The sequence below is a fragment of the Rhinolophus sinicus genome, chromosome 4 (assembly GCF_057876585.1).
Source record: "Rhinolophus sinicus isolate RSI-liver-muscle chromosome 4, RSI-T2T, whole genome shotgun sequence".
Taxonomy (NCBI): Eukaryota; Metazoa; Chordata; class Mammalia; order Chiroptera; family Rhinolophidae; genus Rhinolophus; species Rhinolophus sinicus.
The window spans coordinates 8,924,575-8,933,115 of NC_142504.1; the positions used below are offsets into that span (position 1 = coordinate 8,924,575).

At 43.3% G+C, this 8,541-nt stretch overlaps 1 long non-coding RNA gene across 1 annotated transcript in view; it reads left to right on the plus strand.

Moving 5' to 3' along the window:
- LOC141573098 (uncharacterized) overlaps positions 1-7,852 on the plus strand; it is a 31,716-nt gene extending 23,864 nt beyond the window's left edge. Inside the window, exons 2-3 of the long non-coding RNA XR_012498660.1 lie at positions 1,364-1,496; positions 7,570-7,852. This is a non-coding gene — a long non-coding RNA (uncharacterized LOC141573098). The remainder of the gene's footprint in view (positions 1-1,363; positions 1,497-7,569) is intronic.
- Positions 7,853-8,541: the final 689 nt, after the last annotated feature.

Consider the following 8,541-nt stretch of genomic DNA (forward strand, 5'->3'; position numbering starts at 1 on the left):
CTTGAACTAACACACCCCAAAGTTGAATCACTTAAAATAATGAGCATTTCTTTTTGCTCATAAGTCCAGAGTGGTACTTCTAGCGAGTCAGACTAGGCTGACCTTGGCTGGGCCAGCTCATGCATCACAGTCAGGTGGCGGGTCAGCTGGGCACAGAATGATCTAGGATGGCGTCAACTGAGATGCCTCCCCCTTGCTTCATGTGATCTCTCCTCCTTCCACTTGTGCACGTGGCATTCTCTCAAGAGACAGAGTATGCGTGCTCGGACCTCTCGCAATCTGGGCTTGGAACTGACATAAACTCACTTCCGCTGTATTGAATTAGTCAACAACAAGTCACAAGTCCAGCCCATGTTTAAGGGTGGGGAAACAGACCCCCCACCTCTTGATTGGAGGACCACTGCAAAGGGCATGGCTACAGGGAGGGGTGAAGAATGGCAGCCATTCTTGTACTCAATTTCTTACACCCCATCTCCCAGCATTACCCCCGCTGGGAGTAACATTGCCATGTCGGTGCCAATAACTGCCTTGGCCTTTGGAGAACTATCCAAGCAGACTTGGCCAATAAGCCTTGCGGATCTCTTCACTTGGGCTTAGCTGCCCATCACAGAGGTTGCGCTGTCCTAGGCGGAACTCCCAGCTGGTGAGAGCCATAGTAATTGATCAACACAACCCTTAGAAGCTGCTCCTAGTGGTTCAGTCTCCCTAGTGGGGAACTTGAAAAGGTTTACTCTGCGTGCAATGAGGGGTCTCTTTCCCGTCTGTTCCCTGTCACCCCGCATCAGTTTCAGGTCAGGAATGCTAAAAGAAAACAGGGCACGTAAGCATTTGAACTCAACCTTACTTTTTGAAGGAGCAAACTGACAATTAGGACCAAGACCTGCATCAAAAAAGAGCAACCCAGCATGAAGTCCGTCTAATTAGTCATATGAACGGAGAGCTTCCCCTGTGCTTCCTCTAGAACATACGCTTGTCAGATCTTATAAGGGACACTTTGCCCCCTGACATGCTATTGTAAGGGGATTGGGTACAGGTAGCTTCACATTAATACCATCAGTGCCCCTCTCCAGGCCCCAAAATGTTCCTCTGAAAACCACTTGCCGGTTTCCCTTTGGCCGCTTGAGCTGCAAATGAAGTTGTGAAGTGAGGCTTTTAATTATGCTGCAAAGACAGACCCATAAAGAAAACAAAACCTGCAGTCTCTCGTTCAAAACCTGACCTTTTTAATACCTTGTCTCATGTTAATGGGAAACTGAACAAGATGAAGGATTCAAGGTGAAAGCTGGACATGGTCTGTTAATCCTGGGAACTGAGTTGTTTAAGTTTCTGCACTTTATAATTTTCTTCACTTATGCCACTGAAGGTCCCCAGGACTGTCACTGGAAAAGATTAGAGAAGACATCACCCAGCACCTTCATCCAGGCATTGGAGAAATGACTGTCCGACTTTGGGAGGGTTGTCCAGAGCCAGACCTTGAGGAAGACAATCTCTGCTGGGTATGATATCTTGTTACTGCCCGGATTCTCACAGGGGGCTGGCCTGGCTTTCCGCTGTGCATCTGCCCTTATTCATTTCAAGTGTTGGCTTTTGGGGAAAGCCACATCTCTCTCTGCAGGCAGCTCCTGGCCTGAGCACATTGTGAGCACATGACTATTAATGTGATTTGAGTCATTCATTTTTCTGTTTGGAATTCATGATCATCTGTATAAAATGACCTCTCGACTGTGTATGTGACCTCTCGACATACACACAAACATGCTTTTATTTTCTCATGAGATGGTTAAGCAAAGAGGTGTCTGGTGTGTCTAATAGCATGGAGAATGTGAGGTGGAACATAAGCACCGCTTCCTCTGGCCACCCTTCACTTTCCCAACTCTCTCTTCCCATCAGAGAAAAAACGCCCGTTTTATCAATTCTATCTGTCTTCGTGACTTAGCTCGTTGTAAACTTCTACTGACTCTTCAAGACCTTGTTTAGAAATCCTTCCCAGGCAACATCCCCACACCGCTCTCTCTATGCCTCTAGTACCTATTAGCTTACGGTGACCATTCCCTTTCATGCCTAACTCACCTGTGTGCCCCGGAGACCAACTGAGGCCACTGTTGAGCCAGCGGTGCATCCAGGACAACTAGCGGTGCTCACGACACCTTTGCACAAGGCAGGGAGAAAGGGAAACTGCTGCACATGGATGATACTAATTATTGCTACAAAGGAACAGAAATCACATACCCTGAAGCTTCTAGTAGCACTGCCCAATATTTAGCAAAAAGTGGGCTGCACGGACCTGCCCAAAGAAGGTGAGTTACCCAACTCCCAGAGGCTCTCATCATAAAGTAGCCCGGCTGCAGGGACCTCACGGGACAGCACTGAAATGCAGCTCCAGGCCGTCAGCATGGCTTTCTACCTCCAAACCCTGAAGCCTCACCTGCCCTGGAGAATGATCCATGCTGAGGATGGAACTTCTCAAAGAGGCATTTTACACCCACTGCTCCCATTTGCTCGCCAGTCACTCAGGCTGTTCTCACAAACTCTACTCCCAAAGGTCACCAATTACCTCCCTAATCGCCAAATCCAATGACCCTTTTCTCTGACATGTTTGCTGCTGTCAGGGGCCCCCTTTCTGTCTTGAAATGCTCTCATCCCTCTAGTGCCCCTCTCCCTCAGAGGGGGCTGCTCGTGTGGCTTCAGCTTTTGTCTCTTTGGGACTGCCTCTGTGCTGTTATTTACTTTAAAATACTTCTGTATGTAATGTGTGTGATATGTATGTAATGTGTGTGTAAGAGTTAACTTTACACTCCAAGCACTAGTTAGCTAGTAGTAGAAAAGCCCTGGTCAGGAATCCATACCCCTGGGGCGTGTGTGAAGCATTTCTAACATTGTTATTTAAAATCTACATTCGAGTGTTATTTTGCACAAGGGCTGTTAAAAATCACTTTAAATCTGTGTAAGAGGGGCTTACAAGATATGTGGTTGGCTAGAGGGATGGATCTTCTGGGCCCCACTGCCCTTGCAGGAAGAGGTGCAGAGAGCTCTCTGACTGGCCCTCAGCTCACCACTCGGCCCACCCTGTACCCGCCTGCACAAGAAAGTTTATCATCCGCAGACCAGAACTACAAAAGATGCCAAAGCAAGTTCTTCAGACTAAAGGAAAGTAATGTCAGATGAAAGCATAGAACTTCGGGGGAGAAGGAAATGCACTGGGCAAGATAAATGCGTAGGTAAATTTTTAAAATAATAATTGTTTAAAACAGTAATAACAATCAGGTCTTGTGGAGTCTATAAAATATGCAAAGTGTAAAATATATGACAACAATGGCATAAAAGGGTAGAAGTGGGTAGTTAAATAGTTAGGGAATGTTTGCATTGTTCAGGAAGACCTCGCTCCTGGCAGGAAATGGCGCACTGACAATACGCGGCAAGCAGCGGCATCGAGATTGCTTCATATATTATGTGAGCTGCTCAGGATGAACTGCTGGTTGAAAGCGGGGCTTTGAGAAATCAAATGCCCACTGCCTCTGACCGTTATGGAACTGATAAATACAGCAAAGGCTGGAATAGGCAGGATATTCTTTATAGTACTGGAGAACTAACAGAAATAAAATGATAAGCTCAGTGATTTAGCCCTCAGCTCTTCTCCTCAAGCTGAACAGTTGACTCAACTGTGTGCTATGATTTGTCAAGGGCGGCACCAACATCAAAACACACTTCATTAGATGAAGTTACTAGCTAATGACATTTTACTTCTCAAATCCTTATCTAAACTAAACTGATGAGTACGGCAATGTGTGTCCAACAGGCTTTCTTGGCCAAGTTCTCTCTAGTTAAAAGGATGACACCTCCCATTTTCTCTGTTAACATCTGTATAAGTTATCTATTACTGCAGAACAAATGACCTCAAACTTAGCATCTTAAAATAACAAACACTTATTATTTCACTCTGTGTCTGAGGATGGGGAATTGGGGAGCAGCTTCCCTGTATACTTCTAGCTCAGGATTTCTCATGAGGTTGTAGTCAACAGTTGGTCAAGATTGGAATCATCCAGAAGCTTGCCTTGGATGAGTCAATCTGATTCTAAGCTTTGCTCTTGGCAGGAGACTTCAATTCCTAGCCAAATGGGCTTCTGTAGAAGGCTGCTCAGAACGTGGCAACTTGCTTCTCCCAGAGAGAGACAGAGATCAGAAAGAGAGAGACAGAGACATGAAAGCTTCAGTATTTTATGACCTAACCTTGAAAGTGATGCACCGTGCCCTCTGTGGCATTCTGTGGGTTGCACAGGCAGACACTGGTGCAATGTAGGAGGGGACTACACAGGGTGTGACAGCAGGAGGTGGGTTCACTGCGGGACCATCTTGGAGGCTGGCGGCCACAGAATCTATGCTCAGCCATCAAGAAAGATCAGCTTCCTTCCCTTTTTGATATTTTATATATTATTTGAAACTCAAGAAAGCTGAGTCTGGTAAAATGGAACATGATTTGATGTTAAAATAGTCATGAAAAATCTTACCATTTCAATAAGCCTATTTAAACTTTCCAAAATATCTTTTCTTAGAATTTGTAATTTTCAAAGGGGAATTTTATATCCTCTATTTCATTTGTGCCTCTCAAAAGTACCACAATTAACTAAAAGAAAAAGAAAAAGTATCTTGAGGAATGCGGGGCAGACTTTTTTTTTTACCTTTCACAGATGAAAAAGTCTGAGGCTCACAGGCCTGCAGAGGTTACTCTGAAGAAGTCGGGAGAATTCAGTTTTCTGACGCCTAGCCTGGAAGGCTCTTTACTATACTTTGCTGCTTTATCTTTGAAATGTAAACAGATTCCAAATTCATTTGGTTTTTGTTTTAAAATAACACCTTGTGAAGGACCCAAGGTGGTTATTTTTGCCAGTGTAAAATCACTAATGTAAAATAGGACTCATAATTGGCCTCATGGATTCTCTTTCCAAGGCAATAGTTAAAGTGGTTATCTCCCTTTTAAGAGGGTCAGTCTGTGTACTTAGCAAATCCACATAATTTATTCTAAGAGGTCTAAGGGGATTTTCATTTTCAGGTTTCTTTTACTCTGGGGCCTTTTAAGCTAGAAGGCTAATCATTCTGCATTATGGTAAGCCTCTGGTCAAGAATAGAAGACTCTCTGTACCCACTGCCCCCAACCCTGACAAGTTAGTTTATTGGGGTGGTTCTTGTGGGTTTTTTATTTTTAAGGAGAATATTTCTTTTCTCTGTTCAAGGTAGCCCTTCTGAAAATCATCATTATTAACTTTCATCTGCGTGTTTCTCTTTTCCTAAGAAACCTTGCTAATTCAAATGAAAATAAAAATATCCATCAGGGTCCAATGTGAAGCAACTAAAACTTAAATTAATAATAGATTAGTTCTTCAAGATGCCCTGGGCGTCTCTGCAGCCTTTAAATGCAATGCTTGCTCCCACACACCTCTTCGTGCCCCAGCGCCCCATCCCTCTCCCAGAAGAAGCAGACAGTACCGGCAGGTCTGGCTTATGTGACCAAGTGCATAGATTGGATTATAAAGCTGGCTTTGAGTCATTAGCAAGCATAAAAAAGAAGAAAACAAGTAGTGCTTTCCCACTCACGTGACCGACAGTGTCTCGAATGCTGTGTCTGACGCATCGCACCTCACAACACAGACTCCCCACTCAATGAGAGGCAAGACTGTTCTGTTTCTATAGCTGTTGGAGCTTCGCCTTTCCTGGTTCTCCGGTTGGCTGCTCCTTGCTGTCCAGCACCTGGGTTTTGATTCACGTTCTGAAAACCCCAAATCCCATGTCTCTGTAAGGCTCTTTAGTCCTCTTTTCTTTCTTGGCTCTAATATTAAAGCGGCATGGTTTGGGACGGTTCATTCTTCAGAAGTTTAAAGTTGGGAAAAAAGATACAAAATTCAAGATGGAGGGCCATCAAGGAAAGGAAAGAATGGAGGGAAGGAGGAAAAAGGAAGTCAACAAAGAAAGGGTTTAATGGGGTTTTACAGGAAGTTTGCCTTGTGACTACATAGACACAAACCCAATCCTTGCTCTTTAAACCTGTCTGTACTTTACTAGAACTAGCAGGTCATAAATGCATAACTGAAATGAGGGAAAGGGAAGGTGGGTGCCAGTTCACTAGCCATCAATCAATATACCTAAATCACTGCCTTCAGGTGAAACAAAGATGCTAGAAAACAGGATTCACTCCCTGGAGATTAACCAACAAATAAACCATCTTTTCACTATAGTAGTTAGATAACTAACAGCATTTAAAAAAATATAGTATTCATACTTTGTTGAACAAAAATCCACCAAATCCCACCAGCTCTGAAGTCAATTGTTTGGCTAACACCCAGTCTTCAATGAATTTGTCAGTGAATCTTTGTTAAAGTGTCAACATCAAGGGTTCTCAAAAAGAATTACAGAGTAAGAATCTGCTTATATGATATGCACATTCCCCTCCCCCTGCAAAAATGATTCCACAAGTGAGGGTGGGGCAAGAGAGGAGTTCCTGAGGTTTTTGATAATGTCCAAAGAACAATGACTGAAAAATCCCCCATATGTGGCCTACCTCAGAAGTTACTGAAATGCAGATTCTCTGGACTGACTCAAGGTTACAGAATCAGAATCTGCATTTTAAAAAGATTCCCCAGTGCTCTGTATGCAAATTAAAGCTTGAGAAGTTCCATTCTAAAGTAAGGGCCAGCACACTTTTTCTGGAAAGGATCAGCTGGTAAGTATTTTTTAGGCCACATGGTCTCTGTCACAGCCACTCAGCTCTGCCTCTGTACTACAAAAGCAGCCAATGAAACTGGGGTTTGCAAAGTATGGCCCGTGGGCCAAATCTAGCCACTTACCTGTTTTTATATGGCTAGCCCGCTAGCCAAGAATGATCTTTACATTTTTAAATGGTTGAAAACAAATCAAAGAATAATATATTGTGACATGTGAAAATTATCTGAAATTCAAATTTCAGTGTCGATAAATAAAATTTGTTTATATGTTGCCCATGGCTGTTTTTATGTTACAATGGTAGACATGAATAATTTTGACAGAGATCATATGCTGTCTGGCCCTTTACAGAAAAAGTTTGCCAACCCCTACAATAAAACTTTATTTGTGGACACTAAAATTTGAATTTCATATAATTTTCACCTGCCACAGAATACTATTCTTTTGATTTCTTTTTCCAACCATTTGAAAATGTAAAAGCTATTCTTAGCTCTCAGAATGTACAAAAATATCAGAATGTACAACATTTGAGCAACCTGTGTTCTGCAAAGCTTCATTTGGGAAACACAATCCAGGTTTCCTGTAAAGAAAAAAAAAAATCTTCTATGCAAAATTTCCCAAGCTTGAGTGTGGCCACTAGTAATCTCATTTCTCCTTAATGAAGTCACCCCTTTCCTGGTCTCAGTCATATGGTTTGGGAGGACTTCCACTACCCCCAAAGTTCAGAGGGGGAGCCCTGGGTTGGTTAAGCCAATCCCTGTACCCCAATCCTTTGATCATGGTTTTAGTTCAAGGCACGTGATCCTAAACCAGAGCCTATGAGATATAAAGACGTTTCCTGGACTCCTTTCTCTGCAGGTGCTGAAGGAGAGAGACTATTTCCTAAGGGCACAAACAAGGAAGGATGAGGCAAGACCTGCTGACAGCCATCTTGTGACCCAGGGGCAAGCCTGCCTAAAAATCAGACCAACAAGAAGCCAGAGGTGAGAAATGGAGATTTCCTTTCCACCTTGGATCACACTTCATCTGAAACTATACCTACACTATTTAAGTAAATGGGCCAACAAATTCCTTTTATTGTTTAAACTAGATTGAAAAGAATTTTCCATTATTCACAGCATAAAATATTAATGGATGCACACATTATCTCAATCCTTCTTCCTTAAAATTTTGTTTCAAATACTTGCATTTTATCGGGTCATATGAAAATCCCCCTCCTCACCCCCGAAAAGAGCAAATTAATCCTGCAGGCCTGTCAACCTTCAGGTCCAGAGATGACTATTGTACAATCCAGATGATGAAGAACTCCTCTGGAAGTCAAATCCTTGATGCCAAGGTCAGGACTCCAAGTTTTCTTCCCTGCTCATGGCTAAATGAGGCCGTGCTGAAGAATACAGGTTGAGTCCTCACAGCAGTTGTGTAGCCTTCGTGATCACCCAAAAGGCCAATACCTGTGGGTCACAACTCAGACAGTGCAGTGGCATAAATCAGGACATCAATGATAGCTAAGGAAAGGCTTTCCTACTCCTAAGGGGAGCGCTTGTCAAAGGGGTCAGTATTAATTCAGTCAGACTAACTGGGTTCAAAAATATGACAGTGGCATGAATTTGGTTATGTCACTTCCGGACCCAGGCTTCAGTGTTCAATTTCCTCATCTACAGAGGGGGCCAAAAAATGTATACATATTTTAAGAAAGGAAAACTGTATTAAAATTGTAATGCTCAGTATATACCAATGGGGCATCCCGATGGCTCAGTTTGTTAGAATGCAAGCTCTGAACAACAGGGCTGCCAGTTCAATTCCCACATGGGCCGGTGAGCTGCACCCTCC